This window comes from Anas platyrhynchos, chromosome 2, assembly GCF_047663525.1.
Source record: "Anas platyrhynchos isolate ZD024472 breed Pekin duck chromosome 2, IASCAAS_PekinDuck_T2T, whole genome shotgun sequence".
Lineage (NCBI taxonomy): Eukaryota > Metazoa > Chordata > Aves > Anseriformes > Anatidae > Anas > Anas platyrhynchos.
Window position 1 is genome coordinate 143,637,969 of NC_092588.1, and position 22,169 is coordinate 143,660,137.

General features: G+C 49.3%; 1 protein-coding gene across 3 annotated transcripts in view; it reads left to right on the forward strand.

The window, feature by feature from the left end:
* JCAD (junctional cadherin 5 associated) overlaps positions 1-22,169 on the forward strand; it is a 50,488-nt gene that overhangs the window by 12,436 nt on the left and 15,883 nt on the right. The window contains exon 1 of one of the 3 annotated variants that reach the window (XM_027450559.3): positions 13,610-13,731. The exons of 1 other annotated variant lie outside the window; for it this stretch is intronic. The gene's annotated coding sequence lies outside the window, so the exon portion shown is untranslated. Of the gene's footprint in view, positions 1-13,609; positions 13,732-14,338; positions 14,693-22,169 lie in introns of those variants that run through there. One more of the 3 variants, XM_072033733.1, reaches the window with a different exon arrangement.

The window sequence follows — 22,169 nt, forward strand, 5'->3', positions numbered from 1 at the left end:
CAAGGAGGGCACTGTTTGCCCTTGGACCACTCTTGATTTTTGTAAACGCTGTGGCATGTCAGGGGACATGACGGCTATGTCATGACTGAAGCAAGAACATCTGGCTTAAAATTAAGAACTAAATATCGGGGATGAACATCAGGTGTGCTTCCCCTCCTGCCTTCCCCGCGCAGTGGGGACAGCCTGCAATTTGCCATCTGCGACCACCTCAGAAGGGTTTCTGGACCTCTCTGTAACAAATCATTTTCCTCTGCTTGTTGTTCTCTTAGTCTTTACAAACCAGACTTGTTGCAACCACCCGGGCTTTGGAATTAAGCAAACAAACTTCTGATGGATATTCTCACTCCTTCTGCGTTGCAGCCTATTTATCCCACGCTTCCCTTGAAAAAGACCTTGATTATCATGTAAATTACATTTTTACCCTCTTCTTCTGAGATCTCAAGTGGGAAATGAATTTTTTTGGGGGGATTGAAGGTTGCTAGAGAACTCCAGCAAGTAAAAAGATCATGAATACAAATGGACGGCTTGGGAGGAATATCAAAGGATATTAACAGCACTGCAGAAATGCTCCAGAGCCTTAGAGCTCAGTGCTGTGGGTCTGTGTGCCTTCACAGCTTTGCTCACACTGCTCGGATGGTAGCATCGTGATTTGTACCACTTTCTGCTGAAAAGGAAACGAGGCAGCTGCCCCACAGCTTCCAGGCCAGCAGCCGAGACCCCAGAGAAGAGCAGGCTGCAGCTCCGTGTGGACATGGATGTGCTCTGGGCATGCTTCAAGCTGAGCAGGGCTACTCGGACTTTTGGGACTTAAACTTTATGTTCCTCCTAAAATAACAGATCTTGTCGTGGCTTTTTCAAAGAAAAACTCTGCTTATAAGCAAGTATTTTCCAAATGATTTAAAAAAATGGCACCTGAAGTTTACGTTTCTAATTTCTGAAGAGCAAAATATCCTGAGAAATTTGATTTTCTTCCATCTCATCACATCTCAAAAAAATATCACAGAGGGTTCTTTCTATTTTTTGTTTGTTTGTTTGTTTGTTTTCTTTTTTCCTTTTTCTGTCCCTCTGCAGCTGCCCGGGTGCCTCCTGCCAACGCAGATGGGGACACTGGGTACGACCCCAGGCCTGGCACTGTGTCCAGCAGCTATTCCAGTGCTCCTTCTCCTCCCTTTTTTCAGCTAGGGCTTAGCAAGGGTTTAAGTCTTCTTTTTGCCAGCAGCTGCACACACTGGGTACTTGCTGCTATTGGCACTGAAGATCAGACTTTGGAGGGTAAATGTGCTTTCCGTGATGAAATCTGGTTGGGAGCGGTAAAGATCTGAGGGCTCCCTCAGCCAGAAAATTGGATCCGGCTTACCTGAATGTCAGGTCATCTGGGCTGGAGTTAATGAATAGCTCGGGATGAAGGTGGACAAACAGTGAGGGAGCTGCTCTGTGCACGTAGGAGCCTTGTTTGCTGCAGGGTCTGGCCCTTCACGCCGTCCTGCGGCTCCTCCTGGGAGGGGGCGAGCAGTGGCTGGTGCTGAGGACCCCAAATCAGAGCATGTCCCAAACCTGTGGGGTCTTCATGGCCTCGAGATGTCTCCTCTATCAGGAACTGGGTGAAATTGGCTGGCAGAGCCACACGTTGTCACAGGCAGGTGAACAGACAGAACGGGTCAGGCTTTGGTGGTGGAAAATGCAGCTAGAAACCCTACACACATAGCCAGAGTCCTTAGGTTTTGTCCTAGGGAGAAATGCCTGGAGAGGTGGAAAAAGGTGGATTCTGCGAGGAAACCTTGGTGTATGGTAACTCCAAATAAGCCAAACTGCTCCAAGAGAGAATCCCCACTGTCCCAAGAGAGAAGTACCCTGTCCCCAGCAGCATCTCACAAGCTCTCTTTTCTCCGGGCCATGGGTAGGGTGCTGCCCATTTCAGGGTTTGCACAAATAAACACCAATTCCAGTTTCTTTCCAATGGCTCTGATTGTTTCTGCAAGACTGCTCAGTCACGGTTGTGTCCATGCACGTGTCCAAGATATCTTGGTTTGGAAAAGGGGTCAGGGACAAGGACAAAAAACGCAGAAAACACACCAAAAACATGATTCGTGGTTGCCATGGCTGTAATCCTGCCTGGCAACCCTGCACTGCCACATCTGAATGAAAAAAGAATGGGTGAAGTGCATGGGTCTGCCACCCTGCCCTCCACCCCTCTCTTTTTGGGTGCAGGTAGCCACAGAATCACAGCACCACAAAACAGGTGAGGTGGGAAGGGACTTGCAGAGGTCGTCTTGGGACCCCAGTCACCAGCCATCGCCTTGTTTGTCCATCTTCTTCCTGACCAAGATGAGATTGTTCCCTCCAGCTGACAGAGGCTGAAAAATACGGCTTAGATCTGATTTTCTACCACCACAGTTAGATTTTCTGTACTGTACAGGGGAAACAATGAAAGGTGAAATCCCTGTAGGGAAGGATTTGCGAAATTCTGCAGGAAATTGGTATTACAGATAATTGTTTCCTGCTGAGGGGATCTAACAGAACTTTGCAGAAAAGCTGCCCTTTTCAGCAATATCCACTGCAGTGTACCCAGGCACCAAAGTCTGTCTCTAGCACAAATGTGCTTCACTGCACATTTTCCTGCTGCACCTGAAATCTAATATTGGTTAATTCCACCGGGATTTCCTTCATGAGAGACAACACGGTGTAAATGATAAACCTGTGAAATTGCAGATGAGGTGAAATGTTGGGTACTTTGGCCTCTGGAGCACCAAGACTTTGATTCTTAATGGCAGCTATTGAGTCTTGCCTTTTGAAGATGTGCAGGGAAAATTTATTGACTATCAGCAAAATCTTCTCTCCGAAGTAGGCTTGTACCATTAGAAGGCACTAGTTTTGTTCCACTAAGAATAAAAAATAAAAAAAACACTTATAAGCAGCATCATTCTTGTGTCTGGTTCCCAGTATTTTTAGAACAGGTCCTCTTGTTTTGGTCCCTGTTGAAGGTACTTTGTTAAAATAAGCCAGCATTATCAGAGTAACAGATACAGCAGTTGATGTGATCCTGGGTTTTGCCATTATGTATAGTTATGGATGCATGTCCAGGTGTAAGCCAAGACACCTTTGGTAAGCTACTCTGAGCTTCAGTCATGCTAACAGCGGATGGGGAAATGAGCCTTCAGACAATCTTTCCTCCTCATGCTCCTGCTAAACTTACCAAAGTAGGCAGACGGCCCTTTCTGGATCAGAAACTCCCGTCCATCGATCATAGCCCTCTTATTCAGCTGCCAACAGCTTTAGGCTTGAAGCAAACAGAGACTTTGAACTAGATAAAAGAAAACTTCTGCTTGCAATTATTACAATCAGAACAAAACCAAGAGCGCTGTGACTGTTTTATTAATAAGTGTGCTTTGCTGTTCCCAACCTTTGCAAAATCCGCGTATCTGGCTCTCCAAGAATATTACTACTTGGACCTAGTTCATATGGATTGCAAAGGATAAAGACATTCCTGAAAGCTCACTTGCCAGCTCTGCTGCTCTGCCAGCAGCAGTAACTTGAGAAGGAATGATGGTCCCTTTGAAATACGGACTGCAGTGTGACTGGAGAACGGGGCCCAGCGAGATACACGTGCACGGACGGACCTACAGACAACCCGTTTTCCCCATCTTCACCCTTCTGCTGAGGGCACTGGAGGCAGAGAAGACGGCAATCCTGATCTTTGAAATCCTTTCAGAAACATGCCACCACGTTGGGCTGCCCTGGCAGTAGCAAGAGGAGGAAGGTGAAGAAGACTGGAGCAGAAGCTCAGATCTCAAGCTTTCCTTTTATGTCTCAGTCATAGCTTTATGAAGAATTGGAGCATTTTTGCAGGACTCAAGCGTGCTGGCAGTATCCGGTTTAACACGATAAACCTTGCTTGCCATCCCAAATTTACAAGCTATCAGATCAGCTCATCTGCTAGGTTGTTACAGCCCCTCCCTTACCTCATCAGGAGTCAATGTGTTATATCGATTATGCCTTTTACAGTCCAACATGGGTTTAAGTAAACTGCATTAAGTGTAGGGCTTAATGAGAAAACCAGCTTCTGCGTGTAGAGCCCTACCTGAGACACAGATCTGAAACGTGCGAGCGTCTGCTACACAGACCCTAACTGCTTTATCAGATGAGAGGAGAAACCTGGCAAAGCTTAACGATCTCGCAGCAAAAGACATGAACGAGGCTGAGAGGTTTCTGTCAGATCACCCAAACAGATACTCAGGCCGCGGGACGGTGTGCTGCCATCCCCGCTAATGAGTTCCCAGCACAAGCACCATTTCTCCAAAGAGTTTCCTGAGAGGTAATTGACTTTTTCAGGAGCAGAATGAATACACCATAGCAGAATAGCAGCTACGGTCTCTCGTGCTCCCTGTCAGTCACTGGAGTTCAATAACCAGATTTATGTTGCTATTTTGAGCCTTGTCTTGAGGAAAGAGGCACGTGGACAGACATACTCGGCAACGTAGTGGAAGAGTTTGTTAATGGGGGATTTTTATATCTTGTTAGGAGTGACTTTATGCTGTTCTTGTACATTTTTATTGATGGGTCGTGGTACAAGTGGCTTTGAGCCTGGCATCCCATGACCCATCCAACCTCCACGCACACTGGACTGCAGAGTCCACCTGGCTCCAACTTCTCCTACCAAGCCCTCAGTAAAGAGGGCAACATCAGAAGGACTTCTGTTTGGATCCCACACAGGGAGTTGGAGGTTGGTTTGGACACCGACAGGGACAAGCAGCGCCAGCCAAGGTTTGAGCAAAAGCAGCTTGGACTCAGAGCCCACAGGGAATCAGAGAGCCCCTGAAGGTGGCCACCTTCCCCTGGAGAGGCAGGTTGTGGTGGCCAAGCCCTGCTAAGACAGCAGCACCTACAGCCACCCCCTTGCAGAAGTCCAGGTTTTTAAAGGAGTTCTGGGAAGGGGCGTACAAAAGGGAGAACCTAAGTCCTTAGGCAGCTGCGAATTGCTGTCTTGGATTTAGGCACCTAAGTGCTTTTTTGGACCTCATCCCAAACACTTCATTGAGTGAGCGCTGCATTAGCTTTAACAACAGCCCGGTCAGGGGATAAGCAGCAGCACAAATGCTCCGAGCTGCTCTTCTAACTCATCCTAGGTTGCGAACAAACGATCGGTGCAAAACCAGCTGCCCTGAGTTATGGTGCCATTGCCCCAAGCCGTTTCCTTCATCGCTTCTACAAGGAAACACCCCTCAGCAGCGCTTTCCTCGCTGCCTTTGCTGCCACAGTCAGCCTGGAGCGCTCCAGAAAGCTTCCGCTGACTTTGTGCTGAAATTGGTGAGCAGGTAGAGGACAGCAGTGTAAAGCAGCATTGTTTCTGTAGTCATTGTTTGCATCCTTCCTTAAATATAGAGAGGTCGCTTGGAAGGAGCTGAGCTACGCCCTGAGCTTTGGGACTCACTCTTACACCTCCCTCCCGAGGCCTGTCAAATGCTTACAGGGTTTGTGGTGCTGCTCATGACCACAGAGCTCACATTAAGCAGAAAGAGAACAGAAAATCTTCTGGTAAAGAGGGGAAATAGATGGCAAAGCTTACCTTCTGTCACTCGGGACGCGTGTACACTGACTTTGGAGGACACACAGTCACAGGTGCACGCTGCCTGCGGGGCACAACAAAAGGCAGAGCTGAAGTAAGACGACTCATTTCCATTTCAATTTTCTCCTTGTAGTGGATGCGATTCAGCTTTGCCCGATGTTGTCTGCCCGACTGTAGCTGCATGTGCCTGGGAGTGCTTAGACTCCTTTCAGACAGCTCATTCAGAGGCTGACTGGCTGCTTTTCTCCCAGAGCCCGCTGCGGACAAACAAGGCTCTCAAAACCAGCCTGAACTAAGGGTCTCCTTCTAGATCCAGGTCTCTGTAATACTTGAGAGGTGAAGCGAGGTCTTGTGAGGTCCCTGCTGTCTGGGAAATGGACATGGGACCCCCCAGAGCGGGGACTTGTCTGTGGGGATGACCGGGTTGGGACAGGCTGGCAGTGTGATTGAAGGGTGTGTGGTGTACCTGGACCCAGTCTTTGCACGGCATGCCTCCTGATGCGAGGCTGCGTGACACTTCTGTGCTGCCATGCGGCCTGCCAAAATACAGGGGGTGAAGCTTCAGCCTGTGGAAGACAGGATGTGACAAATTAAGGCTTCCGCGGTGGTTGTTTCTGATCCGCAATAGAGAAAATACAGCGTAAGTATAGGTGTAATCTCCACTGATGAGTCTAAAAGCCCTCTGGTGACTCAGACAGGCTGCGTAAGTTGTACAGGAGGCAGCCTCAAGCCAAAACAACCTAGTAAAATGCCTTTTGATTAATCTGAATGAGGCTTTGCCCAATTAATATTTTTTATTATTTTGGTGCCTGGTTCCATTTTCCCTCTGGTGCTGGACAGACGGAGAGTTCGGCTCAACAAGAATAGCATTTAGCATGAGAGCTTGGACTTCCCCACCTTCCAAACAAGACTTATTCATAATATCAGTATCAGATTCCACAAGACTGCGTAAGAAATTAATAGACTTCAAAGACTTCCATGCTACAATACACCCCCTACACACCTGCAACCCTTTACGGTGCAGGCGTATGTTCTTCTGCTGGTGCTGTGATCCTTTTGCACGGTTGTTGTAATTTAGCAGGTTATCAAGCCAAATTGTGTTTCCATAATGTTGCTCAGAAAGTTCTGGGCATGAATACTTTCCTTGAAGAAGTGTCTCCTCTCCAGTCCAATGCAAGTGGACACTAGTTAGGAAACGGGGATGAGACCAGTATTTGAGTAAGTACAAACTCTCCTGCAAAACAATACGAGAGTGAGTAAGAGTTAGCTGCAAGAACAAACTACACAAGCACAAGGCAAGTTTATCACTGTGGGTCTACAGACCCCACTCACATCTAAACCTGTACCCCGGTGGGAGTGAGGGGGAAGGAAAGCAGCTTGTTGAGCATGCCTCTGTGCCACGGGGATGCTTTATGCAGCTATGTTTTTCTATTTCGGACCCGCACTTGACGCAGAGGTGGGCCCGTGCTGCCCCCACAGATAACAGCATGCTCCTGAGGTGATTTCACAGCTTCAAGGCAGGCGCTTGGAAAAGATTTTTCTATTAAGAATGGATTTGAGCCCTAATCCCTTCACCCCCCGGCACATCAGAGTGACAGGTCCCTGCTCCCTGATAACAAACCCCCGCTGTGCCCCTGCCTGCTCCCCTCACGGAGAGCTGCGTGGGGCGGCTGCGCTGCCCTGGCCGCCCTCCAGAGCCTGGGGATCTGTGTAATCTCCCGTGTCAAGATGTGTTTGGATACAGAAAGCTGCACCATCCTGGAGTATATCAGCTAGATAACCAGAGCGGCCTGCCCCAGGGAGACAGATTCCTTGTGCTCCATGTCCAAAATCCGTCCCTCCACGGCCTTTCTGCTCGGCCTTCAACCCTGAGCGACACTCGTGTCTTCAAGGGGCTGTTCTCTGGGAGATAAACATAGCTCTCCTGGCTCAAAAATTACAAGCCATTCTCACATATATATTTTTTTTCTCTTTAACAGACTGTAATTTCAGCTTTTTGGGTGAGGCTTTTTGTGGGAATGGCCTGGCACGAAGGGGTCTTGCAAACTCTTGCTGAACTCTGTGAGTCGTCCCCTTACGGGCAGCCCAGCCTCGTGCTCCTGCCCCTGCCACCACGCTGAGCTTCTTCTACAGTAAAATAAAATAAAATAAAATAAAATAAAATGAAATATAAAATAAAATAAAATAAAATAAATAAAATAGCCCAGTTTTCTGCCCTTGGTATCTCATAAAACGAGCTCGCGTAGCTCCGTGGCAGGGAGGCAGTATTTCAGAAAGGGCAGTGCTGCCCTTTGAAAATGTAATGCTGCCACAGCTGAAGGCTGGAGTTGGTGAGCTGAAGTTAAATAGCTATTATTTAAATCCTTATGGAACTAATAGGAACGATGCCGCAGAGCATTTACAGCAAGAGCCGTTTTATTGTGTGCTGTGGTTTGGTATTAAAATGCACTATTTCCGTGATGTTCCCCAGTGTGAACCTGTGGTCCTTGGGGAAGGGCTTACGGCAGAGCGCAGCCCCTCCAGACTCAGCTTCTTGATATTTACTGCTGCAACCATGGGTTCTTTTGTTGCCTGTATGTGTTTTTCATTTGCTCCTTACGAACCCCAGGGCTTCAGTTGTATCTTCGAGCAGTGACTGCCACAGCCTAACTACATGCAGCAGAAATACTTCCAAATCCCTACATCAGTACTGGATTTGCCATCTTCCAGCTAACTGTTTATATGTGTATGTTCAGGAAAGGGAGGAAACATTCCCAAACTACCTGTCCTGTTTCTATGTTATTTTGCATGTTTTTATCACCCCACCTCGTGTGCGTCCCTTCCATCAGGTGCCCCACTACTTCAGCCTTCACTCTCCCAGATAAAGAGCTGCTCAGCACACACACGCTGTGTCCTTGTGAGTTAAATTATTTATGCTGCTAAGAACAATTTTGCAGCTGTTCTGAAGATGAAGTTGCTTTTATTTTTATTTTTTTTTTCAAGGTAGCTTTGTAATTAGCTTCATGAAAAGGCAAAGGATCTTCAGCCGATGCCTGTGGGCGACCTGAATTTGCTCTCAGCCTTCCCCATGAAGCCAATAGGTCACCATCTGACCTCCCCACAGTGAATCTGGTGTCACAGTTGGACAGTGCTGTGGTGAAAAACTCTGTGAGAGGACAGGGTGCACCCAGCTGCTTGCCCAGACCAGCACTGGATATCAGGCATGACCCTGGGGGCTGCTGAGTGTCGCTTGGGAGCACCCCAAGTAACAGTGAAGCAGGCATTTAGACCATCAAGATCTTGTGGTAAAATATGAGATCCTACCAGAGCCCGTTCTTCTTTTACTTTATTTGAAGCGTGCTTTCATCAGAATATTCCACGGTGATGTTAGTGGGATCACAGCCCTTGCTAACCCCTGCTTTTTGACTAGAGAAATACAGCTAAAACCTGTCCCATGCTTGCAAAAAGACCACTTCTCTGTTGTATACATCTCAAATGTCTGTTCTCAGCCGTGACCTCGTCTGCAAGACTTCACTCCCTAATGAGTGACACGTGGATCATTAGCAGAAACGATGATGTGGCCATCAAAGCCCTTGTGAGCATCAGCAGAGATGCAATAGTGTCTCTAGTGTACTGTTTGTATACCCTTGGGCATCCAAATTTCAAACTAGGAAAAGTAGGCCGGATCCAGCACCAATATTCTTTGCTATCACACAACTATTCCCCTTTGATCCACCCCTGCCTTCTCCGGCCTCTTCTCCATCCCCAGCACCTTCCCGGGAGGCCTGCTGGAGCTCCCAGCCCTTCTTGAGAGCTTTTCAGCTGAACGACTGTACAAATATTTTAGTCAGAAGGCTCTTCTGAAAAATTAGGCCTAACAGTTGTGTTCCCCGTCTGGGTGATGGGAGCAATTCCTGTTAGAACTTCCCACCTCTCCGGGGTGTTGTGATGAGAAGCTCATTCATATTTCCTGAGCACCCCGAGCCAAGTCCTTGAATAAAAGAGCTGCAAGGATTGTTTTAACAATATTTAGCACTTCAAAAGTTTTAGAAACACTACCTAATTTTCCCAAATGTAAAACAGCTAAAATTTGAAGGGTAATTTGCGTGCCACACCTCAACCTCTTCAGCAGCCTTCTCAATGTTCAGGTGTCTTCACACACAGTGTGTGTGAACAGTTCTTCTGGGTTAATTACTTTTTTATTTTTTTCTTTTTTATCCATGTTTTCTAACCTCCAACATGCATTTGGGTGTCATACAGATGCTCACTTAGTCCTTATATCTAAAGGAAACTACATGCCAGCAGTGCACTGACCCACTGCTCTGGGACACTTAGGAAGTGGTGAAGTAGTTAAGGAACTGAATTCCCAAATATCAGCTCAAAATACAGCTAAAGAAGTAAGGAGGACAAACGAAAACATCTCCTCTCCATGGCAATGCTTAGTGTTTCCCTTGATGTAGCTATAAAATATCTGAAGCTCCTCTGTTCCAAACTGAAGAGGTGCCAATTCTATAAACAGGTGATTACTGGCGGGAGGAGTAATGTGACATTACTTGTGTTTTCTTGCAAAAGTGTAATATCTGTTTTGTTTATGAATAGCATCTGTTCTAAGAAAGTTTCATATATCATGGCTGCAACATGCCCTATAGGACGGACAAGAGGAAAAAAATAAGCAGGGTTTTAATAGCACATCTGTGGCTAGTTAGTTATGGTAAACTTCAGGTATGTGGTGATTTCAGCATGTGTTCCTAAATACATCCCCAGCAACTGGATCTAAGACAAACGCTGTTACTGCGTTTCGGGGAATAATTAATGTACCTAGTCACTTAAAACCACACCAAAATCTGATGGAATCTGGTTGACCTCGAGGTAAAAATCACTGACACAAGATCATTTAAAGATAGAAGGCTGAAAGCTTGCAACAAGCTAGGTAGGGACGGCACGACTGCCCTGGCCCTGAGCAGCAGTGCTGATGATGGGACACAAAGCACAGAGGAGTCCTGGCGAGGGAGGCGTTCAAGCCAGAGTGAATTATAAAGGCATAAAGCAGCAATAACTTGCACCGAGCAGACCAGAACTTCCCATTCACTCATCACACAGCCATGGCCAGCAGCAGCGCTAGGGCTGAGGAGCTGGCCAGTGTGCAGCATGCGCCGTGTTTTTCCTTTTCCCCTCCCTGCACATGAATCCATCTGTATTTCCCCCATCTGGCCTGGCTCTCCTGCGTTTGTACGTTCCTGTTTTCCATGATTTTCACCCATCTCAAGAGCCCTCAGTGGCCGAGCCCTGTCCCAGAGGCTTCAGGGCTCTTTTCTCTTCTGCAGCCCCCAGTTGTATGTTTCTCTCGCAGGCACATTTAGTTCTTACAGCTGTTTTAGGTTGGGAGTGCCAAACAGAAGAAGGTCCGACTGTGGTCCCCTTCTCCAGAAAGAGCCAGGGTAGGAACATCTCCACAGGACCGTGGGCTTTGCAGGGGAGCAATGCTCCACCAGCCATGCACATTTACTGCCATCACACACCAAAAAAAAGCAGAATTGCTTTCCTCCCTCCTCTGCTTTTCCTTATCTTTGCCTTTCTCCAAGCATCCTTGCCCTTCTCCACCTGAGTGAGACCACGACCCCACCGATCTGGGCACTGAGCTGGGGAAAAACCAGAAGCTCCATCTGCTCCAGGAGTCTCCTTGCTAGCAGGCTGAGGGCAAGATGCAGGAGGGGCAAAAAAAGTCCCCAAAAGCCACGTTGCTGTGGAGGGGCAGAGCACTCGGAGCTCCCCAGCCGCAGTCCCATGTCTTCGTGCCATATACCAGTCCTCTGCTCAGCCCCCCTTACATGGGATTTGGGGCTGCAGCTGTTCACAGTCGCTAATTGTGAATCCAGCCTGAGAGAATGCCCAGATCATCTTGAAAATGATGCGATTTGCTTTCTGGTGTCAGGCCACAGGGCTATGTCCAGGTCGTGTTTTCAGGCTTTTCTCTGTAACAGGAGAGCCAGAAGCACAGGTGGCTGTTCTCTTTGTTTTAGGAGGAAAGCTGTTTCTCATTTCAAGGCCTTTTGACTTTAAGGCAACCTCCGGAGAGTGCAGGACTCCTAACAACTTTGCAGAAGTGCCATCATTCAAGGGCTGCACCTCCCTCTGCAGCCCACCACGTACCCTCAGAAGAGGAACAACAAAAATACCCCCAAACGCAGAGATGCAAACAGCACCTGGCTTTGGGGTGTGCTGCGTTGTGTGCTTTTACCGTGCTCTCTGCAGGCAGTGAACTCCCGAGGGCAAGGACATGACCCTTCCCTTCACGTTGACATTGTTCAGAACATGACACAGGCTTCCTCCTCCGGAGGGGCTGCTCCAGCTGGTGCCCCCCACCAGCTCCCAGTGCTGCAGCACTCACTCTGTGTCCTAACCCCCAACAGGGAGGTTTGGGCTCAGGAAGGAGGGATGTCAGCAGGACCATCTCTTACAGCCAAGCAAACAGCCCCGAGCTGCAGCCATGCAGATGAGGAAATCATCCTGAATTTTTATTTATTTTTTCATACAAGACAGTAGAGACAGGTATTAAAAAAACACCTCCCAATTTGCCTGTCAGCGTCAAGATATTAAAATAATAAACCTTAACTAGTGCCAGCAAGGCCTCTTTGATGGAAACCTGTGCTACCATCACGCCCACATGAAGCTGTGCTCTGACAAAACCCAGTCTTTCTGCTCATTTACTGCCAGCCACAAGGCTTTGCTGTGGGCAAAATACAGGGCTACCTGACCAGCAAAGCTGCGGGAGCTGCACGGGTGCCCCGCAGGGCGGGAGGTGAGGTGCTGCACGGGGTCCTGCTGCAGGTCCCCCTGCCACCAGACGTGCTGCCCTTGGGGATGCTTCGTTTGCCAGTGGCTGCAGGCACAGAGCCTCGCTGCTGGAAGGTGAAAGGAGATGCCTGAAGAAAAGCAGGACAATGATGATTACACCGAAAGCAGGGCACCAGGAACCTGCACCTGGTTCTGGACTCTCCTGCCCAGCTCCTGGAGTTATCGCTGAACTTCCAGCCCCTGCTTCCCCACTCTTCGCCAGAGCATGTATTGAATAGGGCTCTGTTTGTGAACATGTGTGAAGTGCTTTGATGGCCTAGGGTAAAAGTCAATTAAGACATGGCGAGCAGTTGGCAGGCCCAAGGAATTGCTGAAGTAAATGATTCACAAACATACCCTTTCCAGAGCATCATTAAACTGAAGTAGATTTTCAAATGATTCACCTGTTTCTCAAGGCTGACTAAATGATGGGGAGTGAAGAGGTGGGGAAGCAGGCAACCAATAATGCTTCAAAGTGTGACAGTGAAAACCATGGCGAGGACGAGCCCTTTGGGCATGCGGTCTGCCCAGGCCAGCAGACGTGGCAGCTGAAGAAGGACGTGTGCTGATCCCTCTCCCTCTTTGCTAGACTCTTTCTGCAGCTCATCCCCGTGCAGGGAAAGTTGATATTTTCCATCAAGTGCCCACATGGGAGTGTGCTCCCTGCAGGGCTCCGGGGTCAGGCCCTTCTGTGTCACCTTCCCGGAGGGATGTACAGGTGCTGGACGTGTCCCCAGCTCCTGGTGAGCAGGCTTGTGCTGGGTGGGCTGCAGTCATAGAATCAGGGAAACATTAAGGTTGGAAAAGACCTCCAAGATCATCTGGTCCAACCATCGCTCTACCACCAATGTCACCCACTAAACCATGTCCCTGAGCACCAGGTCCAACCTTTCCTTGAACACCCCCAGGGACGGTGCCTCCACCACCTCCCTGGGCAACCCGTCCCGGTGCCTGACTGCTCTTTCTGAGCAGAAATATCTCCTCATTTCCAATCTAAACCTCCCCTGGCGCAACTTGAGATTCTCTCTAGTCCCATCACTGGTTATCTGTGAGAAGAGCCCGACCCCAGCTCCCCACCCCTTCCCTTCAGGCAGCAGCAGAGAGCAATGAGCTCTCCCCTCAGCCTCCCCTTCCCCAGCCCAAACCCCCCCCAGCTCCCTCAGCCGCTCCTCACAGGCCTCCCGCGGCCGCTCCGCCCCGCTCCTCCCGTCCCATCCCAGCCCGTCCCAGCCCATCCCAGCCCATCCCAGTCCGTCCCAGTCCGTCCCAGCCCATCCCAGCCCGTCCCGCCCCGTCCCGCCCCGCCGCGGGTGGCGGGCCCCGCAGGCTCGGCGCCTCCCGGCTGCCGCGGAGCGGTGAGTGCCGGGGGGGGGGGGGGAACGGGCATGGGGTTGGGGGAGCTCGGGGACGAGCTGCAGGAGGCTGTGGGGTCACCCTGCACCTGCTGGGACCCCTCGGTGAAAGGGGGGTCCGCCGGCAGCCCCCCAGCTCCCCCGGGGAGGTTTGGGGGGGGCCGCGGCTGGAGCAGCCCGCAGGGGTCCCCGCGGTGCGGGGTGGCTGCAGGGGGGGGAGCAGCAGCAGGCTCCCCTTTGGGGGTCTGGGCTCGTGTCTGCACGGCAGTTGTTGGGGTCTGGTGGTTGGTTTCCCTTTTCCCTGTCCCAAAGCGCTTGCTGTGACGGAGGGGATCAGCGCTGCGGTGTCAGAAGGGGTCTGCGCCCGTATGGCACTTGGGTATGGGCTCAGGATTACAAGGGGCGGCCTCACTCTGTCCCTAGGTCCATGCCAGTGGGCTCTTGCATCTATTAAATATTTTTTTTCCTTTTTTTTTTTTTCTCCCTGTTTTGTCAAGAGTTGAGAATAATAGCTTTTTTTTTTTTCTTTTTTTTTTTCTTTTTTGTGTGTCGGGGACCCTGCATGTTGGGTTACCCCAAGTGCAGATATGATCTAACTGAGCGCTCAGGCTGATCCGCACAGGCAAGGCGTTAAACCTTGGCCGGTGACGATGAGAATTGTGCCCTGCGAGAAGCATTCAGCTCTGCTTCTTCCCGTGAGCTGCAGCGTTTTCTTCTCATTGCTTCAAAAGTTCTGGTTCTGCCCAGAAGGGCTGCTGCTGCTCGTGGGGAGCAGGCACGGGGAAAATAGCAACCTTCCAGCTTCAGACCGAAAACGATGGCATTAATGACAGAGAAGGGCTGTGCAGTTAAGGGATGCAGCCGCTGCGAGAGCCTCAGTTTGTCCCAGCGCTTCCAGTTTGTAATCACCGAGGCCAGACCTGCCCTACCCTGTCATGTTCTTGCAGTTATACAGCACGCCCAGGTACGTGGAGGAAAAAGTGTGGTCCTGCCAGCTAGCCCCTTTGCCGAGGATGCTGAGGGCAGCAGGAGTAAGGAGAGGACCTAGGCAGGTTGCTGCCCTGGGCAGCTCCTAGCCCTGGAGGCAGGATGCTCCCTAGGGTGTCCCACCGGGCACAGCGTGCTGCAAAATGCCAGCTCAGGCTGTTGTTTCGAAGGTTCGGCCCCGTTTCTGCATCCTTTGCCTGGTGATGTTCATGCTCTCTCCTTGCTGTGTGTTCGCCAGCTCCTAGAAAATACTGCTCGTTCAGAGCCTGCCTGGCCGTGTGTGTCCAGTGGCATGTCACACTGCTATATTGTTCTTTCGATGCATAATTTCACTGGCCTCTTGTGACCTAAAAAGCACACAGAAAATAAACAAGGGCATATTGTTCAGTGGGAAGGGTGCAGAAAATCTTCTGCCCTTCGCCGCCTGGGTAGGAAAAGGTTACTTTTAAGCGTTGCTCCTGATTGCCAGAGAAATGACATGGCACATGTGGGCTTGGTTTTTGCCAAGCAGACTTTATTTGGGAGGTGATGCATTTCTGAACTTCTCGGTCACCTTGGAACTAGTTGTGACTGCAGAGCAAAGTCCTGTCCAGATCTTCTAATTAATTTGGCCAAAGGCCATCCTAATTAACCTTGAGGGAGTTCAGGGGTGGGAGAGCTTGGTATGAAACAATTGTTCTCTTGTAATTTGCTTTTCACAATGTGTCGACCCAAACAAGAGCTGCATCTCTAAAATCCTCTGGGTCTCTTGCTGAAGCCATTACACCAGTTTATTTGTTTTTTAACAGATGTTGTTTTTCACTGCTTGAGTGGAAAGGGTTATCTCACTTTCTGCAACCTTGCTATTGTGCTTTGTTTTAAGAGCCAGTGGACTGGGGCTTGCTGGGGAAGCTTACTCACCGGTTCCAGCGACAAAGGAAGGGGCTGGTCAGCCTTCCAGTGGTCTTGATGTGGTCGTTAAGGTCTCTATGTGAACGGATGGCATCTTTTCACATCTACGTAGAGATAACCCGCAGTTCTTCTGGTATTGGCAGTGCCTGCAGAGAACAAAAATGGGCAGCAGACTCTTTGTCGCCCAAGTGTATTGCAGTTGGGATATTAATAGAAGTCGTCAGACATAACTTGGACCATCTCAGATGGTGGGGCAAGGGAAGGGAAAATTTACCAGCCATTTCTGAAGCTTTAGGATAGGTCCTCTTACCCCACCACGCTGCTTGCTGCTGGACTTTTTGGTCCCTGGGGCTCTGCGCTAGGGATCTGTGCCGCCTTTCACCCCTCTGTACATACCCTACCAGTGTATAGGAGAGGTGCCTGTCTTACTTTTTTTTCTAACACTAATGCTCTCAAGTGCTACTTGGCTTTTATTTTCTAGTAGTGCAAAGGGTCGGGGGGAAATCCTGCTGAGACTACAAGGCAGGACACACAGACGCAAGAAAGGAAGATCAAAGATGTCTATAATACAGGAAGAAGCAAAGGGTCAATCCAGAAGAGAGGGCACTCAATTATACATACAAGGGTAATATAAAAGGGATAACAGCACAGGAGAGGATGGTAATGTCTGAAAATGAGTAAACAAACAGACGTGTAAGGCTACGCTGAGAATTTATTTACCCCAGCAGACACAATCCTTATCTCTTTGAAAGAGGAGAAGACCATGCCAAGCCTGGAGCGCCTCCACTCCCAGCCTCAGTTGTGAGCGGGAGAAAGTGTTTGTTTGCGGATCGCTCCTCCGTGAGCCCTGGCCTGATGGGCCGGCCCGTCCTGCTGTGATTAGTAGGATGCTAATGTGCGTAATCCTTTTGATCACAAAGCCCAGGCTCTGTAAGTCATGTCACCGTCACCTCAAAGACATTCGGCCCCGTGATGGATCCCTTATTAGAAATTTTTACTTATAAACATTCAATACAGTTATTATTGACATCCTTTTTTATTTTTTATTTTGCATTATACAAATGAGAGTGTTTCTGTTAAAAAACAATTACAAAAAAAAATAAAAGCTCACGCAGTTTTAGTGTGGGAGTTGCTTATTAGCACTTTGCCCACAGGTATTTGAGGTGAGATGATTAGCCCCTAGCAGCCTGATTTTAGGATGTGAACAACAAATGTGATTACATTTGCTTTGTTCCACCACAACCCTGATGGATCTCTCTGTACAGAAGTGTCATAACTGCACGGAAACATTCGTCTGGGTTTTAAAAAATATTCTCTATTGCTCCTTTTGGGCAGGGAAAGAGTTAGCTAATTACGCTTTGTTTAATAAATGTACTATTTTGTTCTCTTCTTGCGACAAACAAAAGCTGTCATTTGGGGAAATATACCATATGCTGCCAATTGGTCTAAGAACTCGTTATATCTGCCGTGCAGAGTAGCAGCGAGCGCTCTTTAACAATTGCTCCTTCTCTGAAGAAAATCTGGACGGATTTCAGTGCAGCAGTGTGCAGCTCTGTCCTCGGTGGGAGCGAGCTGTTGACGTTTTGAAAACCAGCTAACACGAGCAGTGGTGTCTGTGCATGCCTGGACGTTTCCTCTCCCCGTTTCTGCCTTTATTTCTCTTCGGATGCTTCGGAGCCTGAGCAAATGAATGCTCAGTCAGCGCTGGGTTAGGCTACAGCAAATTTAAAAATCAGCACTAGCTCAGCTCCAACCTCCCAGCCACGCACCATCGGACACGTATTTCATCATCATGTGAACCCAATACTCAAACACCCACAGCACTTAAAAAAAATAAATCTAGCTCTTTGCCATTTTTTTCTTGGCAAATCCAAGAAGGCAAGCCTCAAAACCTGACCTGAAACCCAGCAGAGGGGGAGAGCAGCAGTCACTCGTTACGGCCTCCCCCAGCGGAGGCGGTGCTCGGTGCTCTCTCTCATACCCTGGTGGGTTTGCTGATACATCTGTGCCAGCGAGATAAAAGACAGGAATAACTACCTTCTTCCAGATAGATAAACTCTTTAACACTCACTCCTCTCCTCCTCCCCACTTCCTAATTTTATTGGAGCCACCTTGGATCATTCATTTACTCTCTGGCTCGGCTCCTTGGTGATTTCAGTGAGGACTTCTTGCTCGAAGGCTGCAGAGAGGACGTGAGCTATAATTTTCCCTTTCTGTGAACCTCTGTGTTACAGAAAAAAAATGTGAACCCTCCTGCCCATAGGTAATGCGGATTAAACACAAAATTCAGAGATTTCTTTTTCGTTTCTGTGAGGTAAATGAGAGAGACTCGCTTGGGAAGGCCTGTGGAGCCGCCCTAACACTGAATTATCTCCCAGCAATGACTGTGGCACGTCTTCACGTGTGCTCAGCAGAGGTGATTTTGCATTTAGTGGCTTTGAAACCCTTGGTGTGGTGTTAGCTGTAGTGGGAATGGCCTTGAAGCTCTGTCTGGTGCTGTGTGTCCAGATCTGACCCCAGTCCTCTGGTCGGGACCCGTCCTCGTGCCTCCGCTTGGGTCATCTGCTGCCCCTTCTGTGTGCAAGCTCCTTCAGCGTGTGGTGTTTTTTGTGCCTTGTGCTCGTTTTGGGACTTCACGTCCCAAAGAGCCGTGTGCTGGTCCTCCTCATCTGCATGAGGCTCGCGGTGGAGGCACAATGGCGCTCGTGTGAGGGTAGGCCCCTAGGAGAGAGTGGAGGCCAGCAAGCTGCAGCTGAGGAATCAAGAGGGAAACAAGAAATACGTCGTCTAGTCAAATATTCAGAATTACAGGTGTGGGGCATTTCAACAAAACAATACCTTTGGGGTTGGGGGTGGGAGGAGGGTGGAGGAATGTCAAACTGTTTAGTTTCTGTCCCAAATCCCTTGTGTCCAGGTCAGGATCTGCTTTATTTCCACTGTTGCTGATAGATGTCCCTTCAGCCTGTTCTCGAAGACCATTGTTGGTGGAGATTTGTAGCTTCCCAGTGTCTGACTATCCTCATGGCTAGACAGTCTCTCCTGATGCCTAACCCAAGCCTCCCGTGCTGCCTGCTGAGGCAATCCCTTCAGGTTCCTACATCAGCAGGGAGCGGGACAAGATTATCGCTGCCTGCTAGCAGCCTGACATCTCTGAAACCTGTTATCACGTCTCGTTCTCTCACCCCAATCCCTCCTCCCTTGTCCTCTGGCTAAACAAGGCCTCTTCTTGTAGCCTTTTCTCTAGGGGTCGCACTCCGTAACCCTTTTATCACTCCTGCCAGTGGCTGGCAGGGAGCAGCTGGAGGCAGGGCCCAGGACTGGGTGCGGGGCTGGGCACAGAGAGGAGCAGGACAGCCTGACATGAGATGCTCCTCCTGGGGTGTCTCCAAACATACTCGCCTCTGGGTGCCAAGTCCTGCACTGTTCTTGATGCCTTTTTTCTGTGTGGCTCTAGGCCCCGAGACCCTCCTGCTGTACCGCTCCGTTTTGTACTTACACATCTTCCTTCTTCGGCGTGGTGCTTTGCACCTGCCTGTATTGAATCTGTCATTCGCTTCGGATAGGTTCTCTAATTTATTAAGATTTTATTCTAATTGTAATCCCTGAAAATGCTCATAGCACTCCCTACTGATTTGTAATTGTAATCCTTATTCTAATTTACAAGTTATTAATGGAAATACTGAATAGAGCAAAACCCCCGGCAGAGCCCTTGTGTGTCTTTTCAGGCTGACATTTAATTTACTCACTATTCCTTGAGTGCAGATTTGGAACATTTGTATATCCACCTACGATAATATATTATACATAAATCGTATTCACCTGCTTTGCGTATAAAACTGTCACATGCATCCATCCAAAGTTTTCCTCCTTCCAACGTGCAACTTCTGTATTTTCCCCCTAGTCACTACGCTACCAACTCTGCTGAAGAAGAAAATTACATTGATTAGACTTAATTTGCTCTTGACAAGTCTGTGTTTTCTGTTTTCTTACAACTTTATCGTGTGGGAGTGGATGCAGCTGCAGGGTTGCAGGGAGCTGGAAATGGCGCTGCTCCTGCTGGGCCGCACGCTCGTCCCCTCTCCCTCCTGCTCCGTGATAAATCAACACCTACCAGAAGTATTTACAAGTGGCTTGAATAATCTGTCTGAGTTGGTATCAAAGCCAGGCTGTTTGGTCTATGATACCTCAGATCTGTCTCTTTCCCCGTTTTGTTTGAAGTTAGATAATGCTCACCCTTCGCCCATCCTCTGAGAGCTTCTAGGAGGTATTTGCGAATGGTTTGGAGGCTGCTCTGGCTACATCCCTGCTCCCTCCTTACTCCAGGCCTGCGCTTAATTAGGGCCCACTGAGCTGAACGCATCCGACTTCCATTAACGAATTTCTTCTTTACCATCTGAACGTCTGTCTGTTGGCAATCAAACGTGGTGCCGGCTCTTTCCACATCACCTGTGGTTCTGAGCGGAGGGCAGGGGCTCGGCACGCCAGGTACAGCTGAGGAGCAGCCTGCCCTTTGCAGCACCATCCCTCTCCAAAAGGATCAAGGTAAACGTCTCACGGAGTGTGTGTGGTTTTGATAAGCTGTCTCGTATGCACACATGCAAAAACAGAGTGAGAAAACAGGAGAGATTACAATGGACAAAGGCTTGGATATTCTCCTGGGATGTAGCTCAGGGTTATATTTAGTCTAAGCTCGTAGTACCATCTAGTATTGTAACTTCAACTCCAAGAACCTGTTCTCCATTGCTGTATTCTGTCGGGCTTTTATCGCTTCATCTGAGACTTTCAGGTTGTGTGTCTCTCTCAGGCTAAATTTATTCTAATAGCGTCAGCCAAACCAATTCAACCATTTCCAAGAAAAACTAGGGAGAGGAGGAAGGAGAGGAGGAATGTTGTTTTGCCCACATTAAAACGGGGAAAGAAACCTTCCAGCTTCTTGGTTGGGAGCTGTGGTGCCATCACGGTCAGGAGCAGGATCTATGGTTACAAGGCTCGGAGACATCTGCGTGTTGTTCTCAGCAGACCTGTCTCTGATTCCGGACGCTCCGTTTTCCCAAGTTTTTAACCTCACATCCATCAGCATCTCACAGCCTCTGGTGCAGTGCTGGTGCCCTCGTTGCTCCCATGGATGTGTGAGCAGAGTGTGCCTGCGCAGCCCCAGCTTTGCCCAGGGAAACTTTTCCTCGGTTTCCCAAAGAACAGGGAATGAAGGCAGCGGTGTGCAGAGAGGTAAGAAACCACCAGGGTGGGAGGGAGATGCAGGCTGCTTGGCCAAACATGTTGGTGCTGGATTAGGTGGGCAGAGGGACGGAGTTAGACTAATTACTGCAACCAGCTTGTTGGGTAACCCCATGGTTTCCTTCGTCGTGTGGGCACCTGGCTGGCCACACGTGGCACACCTTGCAGCCCCTTGGCCTCTTGCTTGTTGCTTTCAACATACCTTGTTCCGTTTTAACCCTGTGCTTCAGAAAAATCTGCTTGCAGCCACTTCAGGCTGGGCTCCTAGAACGGAGAGGGCTGTTTTCACTTTAGTCTGTCTACATAAATACTGCTGTCTGGCACGTGTCTGATATAAAATGAGAATAAAGTCACGGCGCACGCTAAGAGAAGTGAGTGAAGATAAGCTAGCTTAATGTGTGACCCATCTAGATAATACGCTTTGTAATTCAGATGCCTGTTAGTAGCTCCGTCTTCAGAGCAGTGTCTGGATAGCTGCTGTGGATAAAGCCCATGAAGAACAGCACCACCTGCCCCGTGCATCAGCAGAGGCAGGAGTCCTGCAGACTTCAGCAGCCCGGAGGCACGCAATCACAGCCAGCAGCAAGTCGTTGGGTTGTTCAGGGTGCCTCGATTTTGGCAATTCATGATGGCTGTGTGCTTCGTTTTGCAACGTGAGCAATGCCCCTTGGTTACTTTCCTTTCTGTCAAGTTGCACAGAATTGCTTGCAAAATAGTGTAAATAGTGATGCAGAGGTGGAATAGGGAGAGTTGGGTGCAAGAAGGACTTCCAGGGGTGGTGTTCGAACAATTTGAGGGTTGCCACCTTCCACTTGAAGTAGCAAGAGGTGTGACAGAGAGCAGCCAGCTCCAGGCCACTTCCCTGTCCCTTCTGGCATCCCGCTGAACTGCGTGGGTGCTCCCCCAGGATCAGCACCAAGCGAAGGAGCACGCCGAGAGCCTGCCCTGAAGGCCACAGAGGACTCAGTGGCACACAGGCCACGCAGATTTCCGCAGCTCAGCCCGCGCTCGCTCCTCTCCATCTGACAGCACCGTGAAGAAGTTTCCAGAGAAAAGCTTGGCCCCGGTTTGCAGCTCGGTGCGGGGCTGTACCGGCTGACGGGGACAAGTCGGAAACCCTGGCAAGATAGCAGGCATCCTCAGGAAGCAAACCCTATCAGAAAAGCACTGATGTCATTGGCAAACAAAACAACCGAGTGCTGGAAAAACAAACTGTTTTGCAGCCTTGTTGATCTTGCCTCGAATTAGAAGCTCTGCGCAGCCTTTACTCTTTGGCCCAGTCTCACGGATTATTTACAGGACGGCACCGCAGCCATGGTTTTGCTACT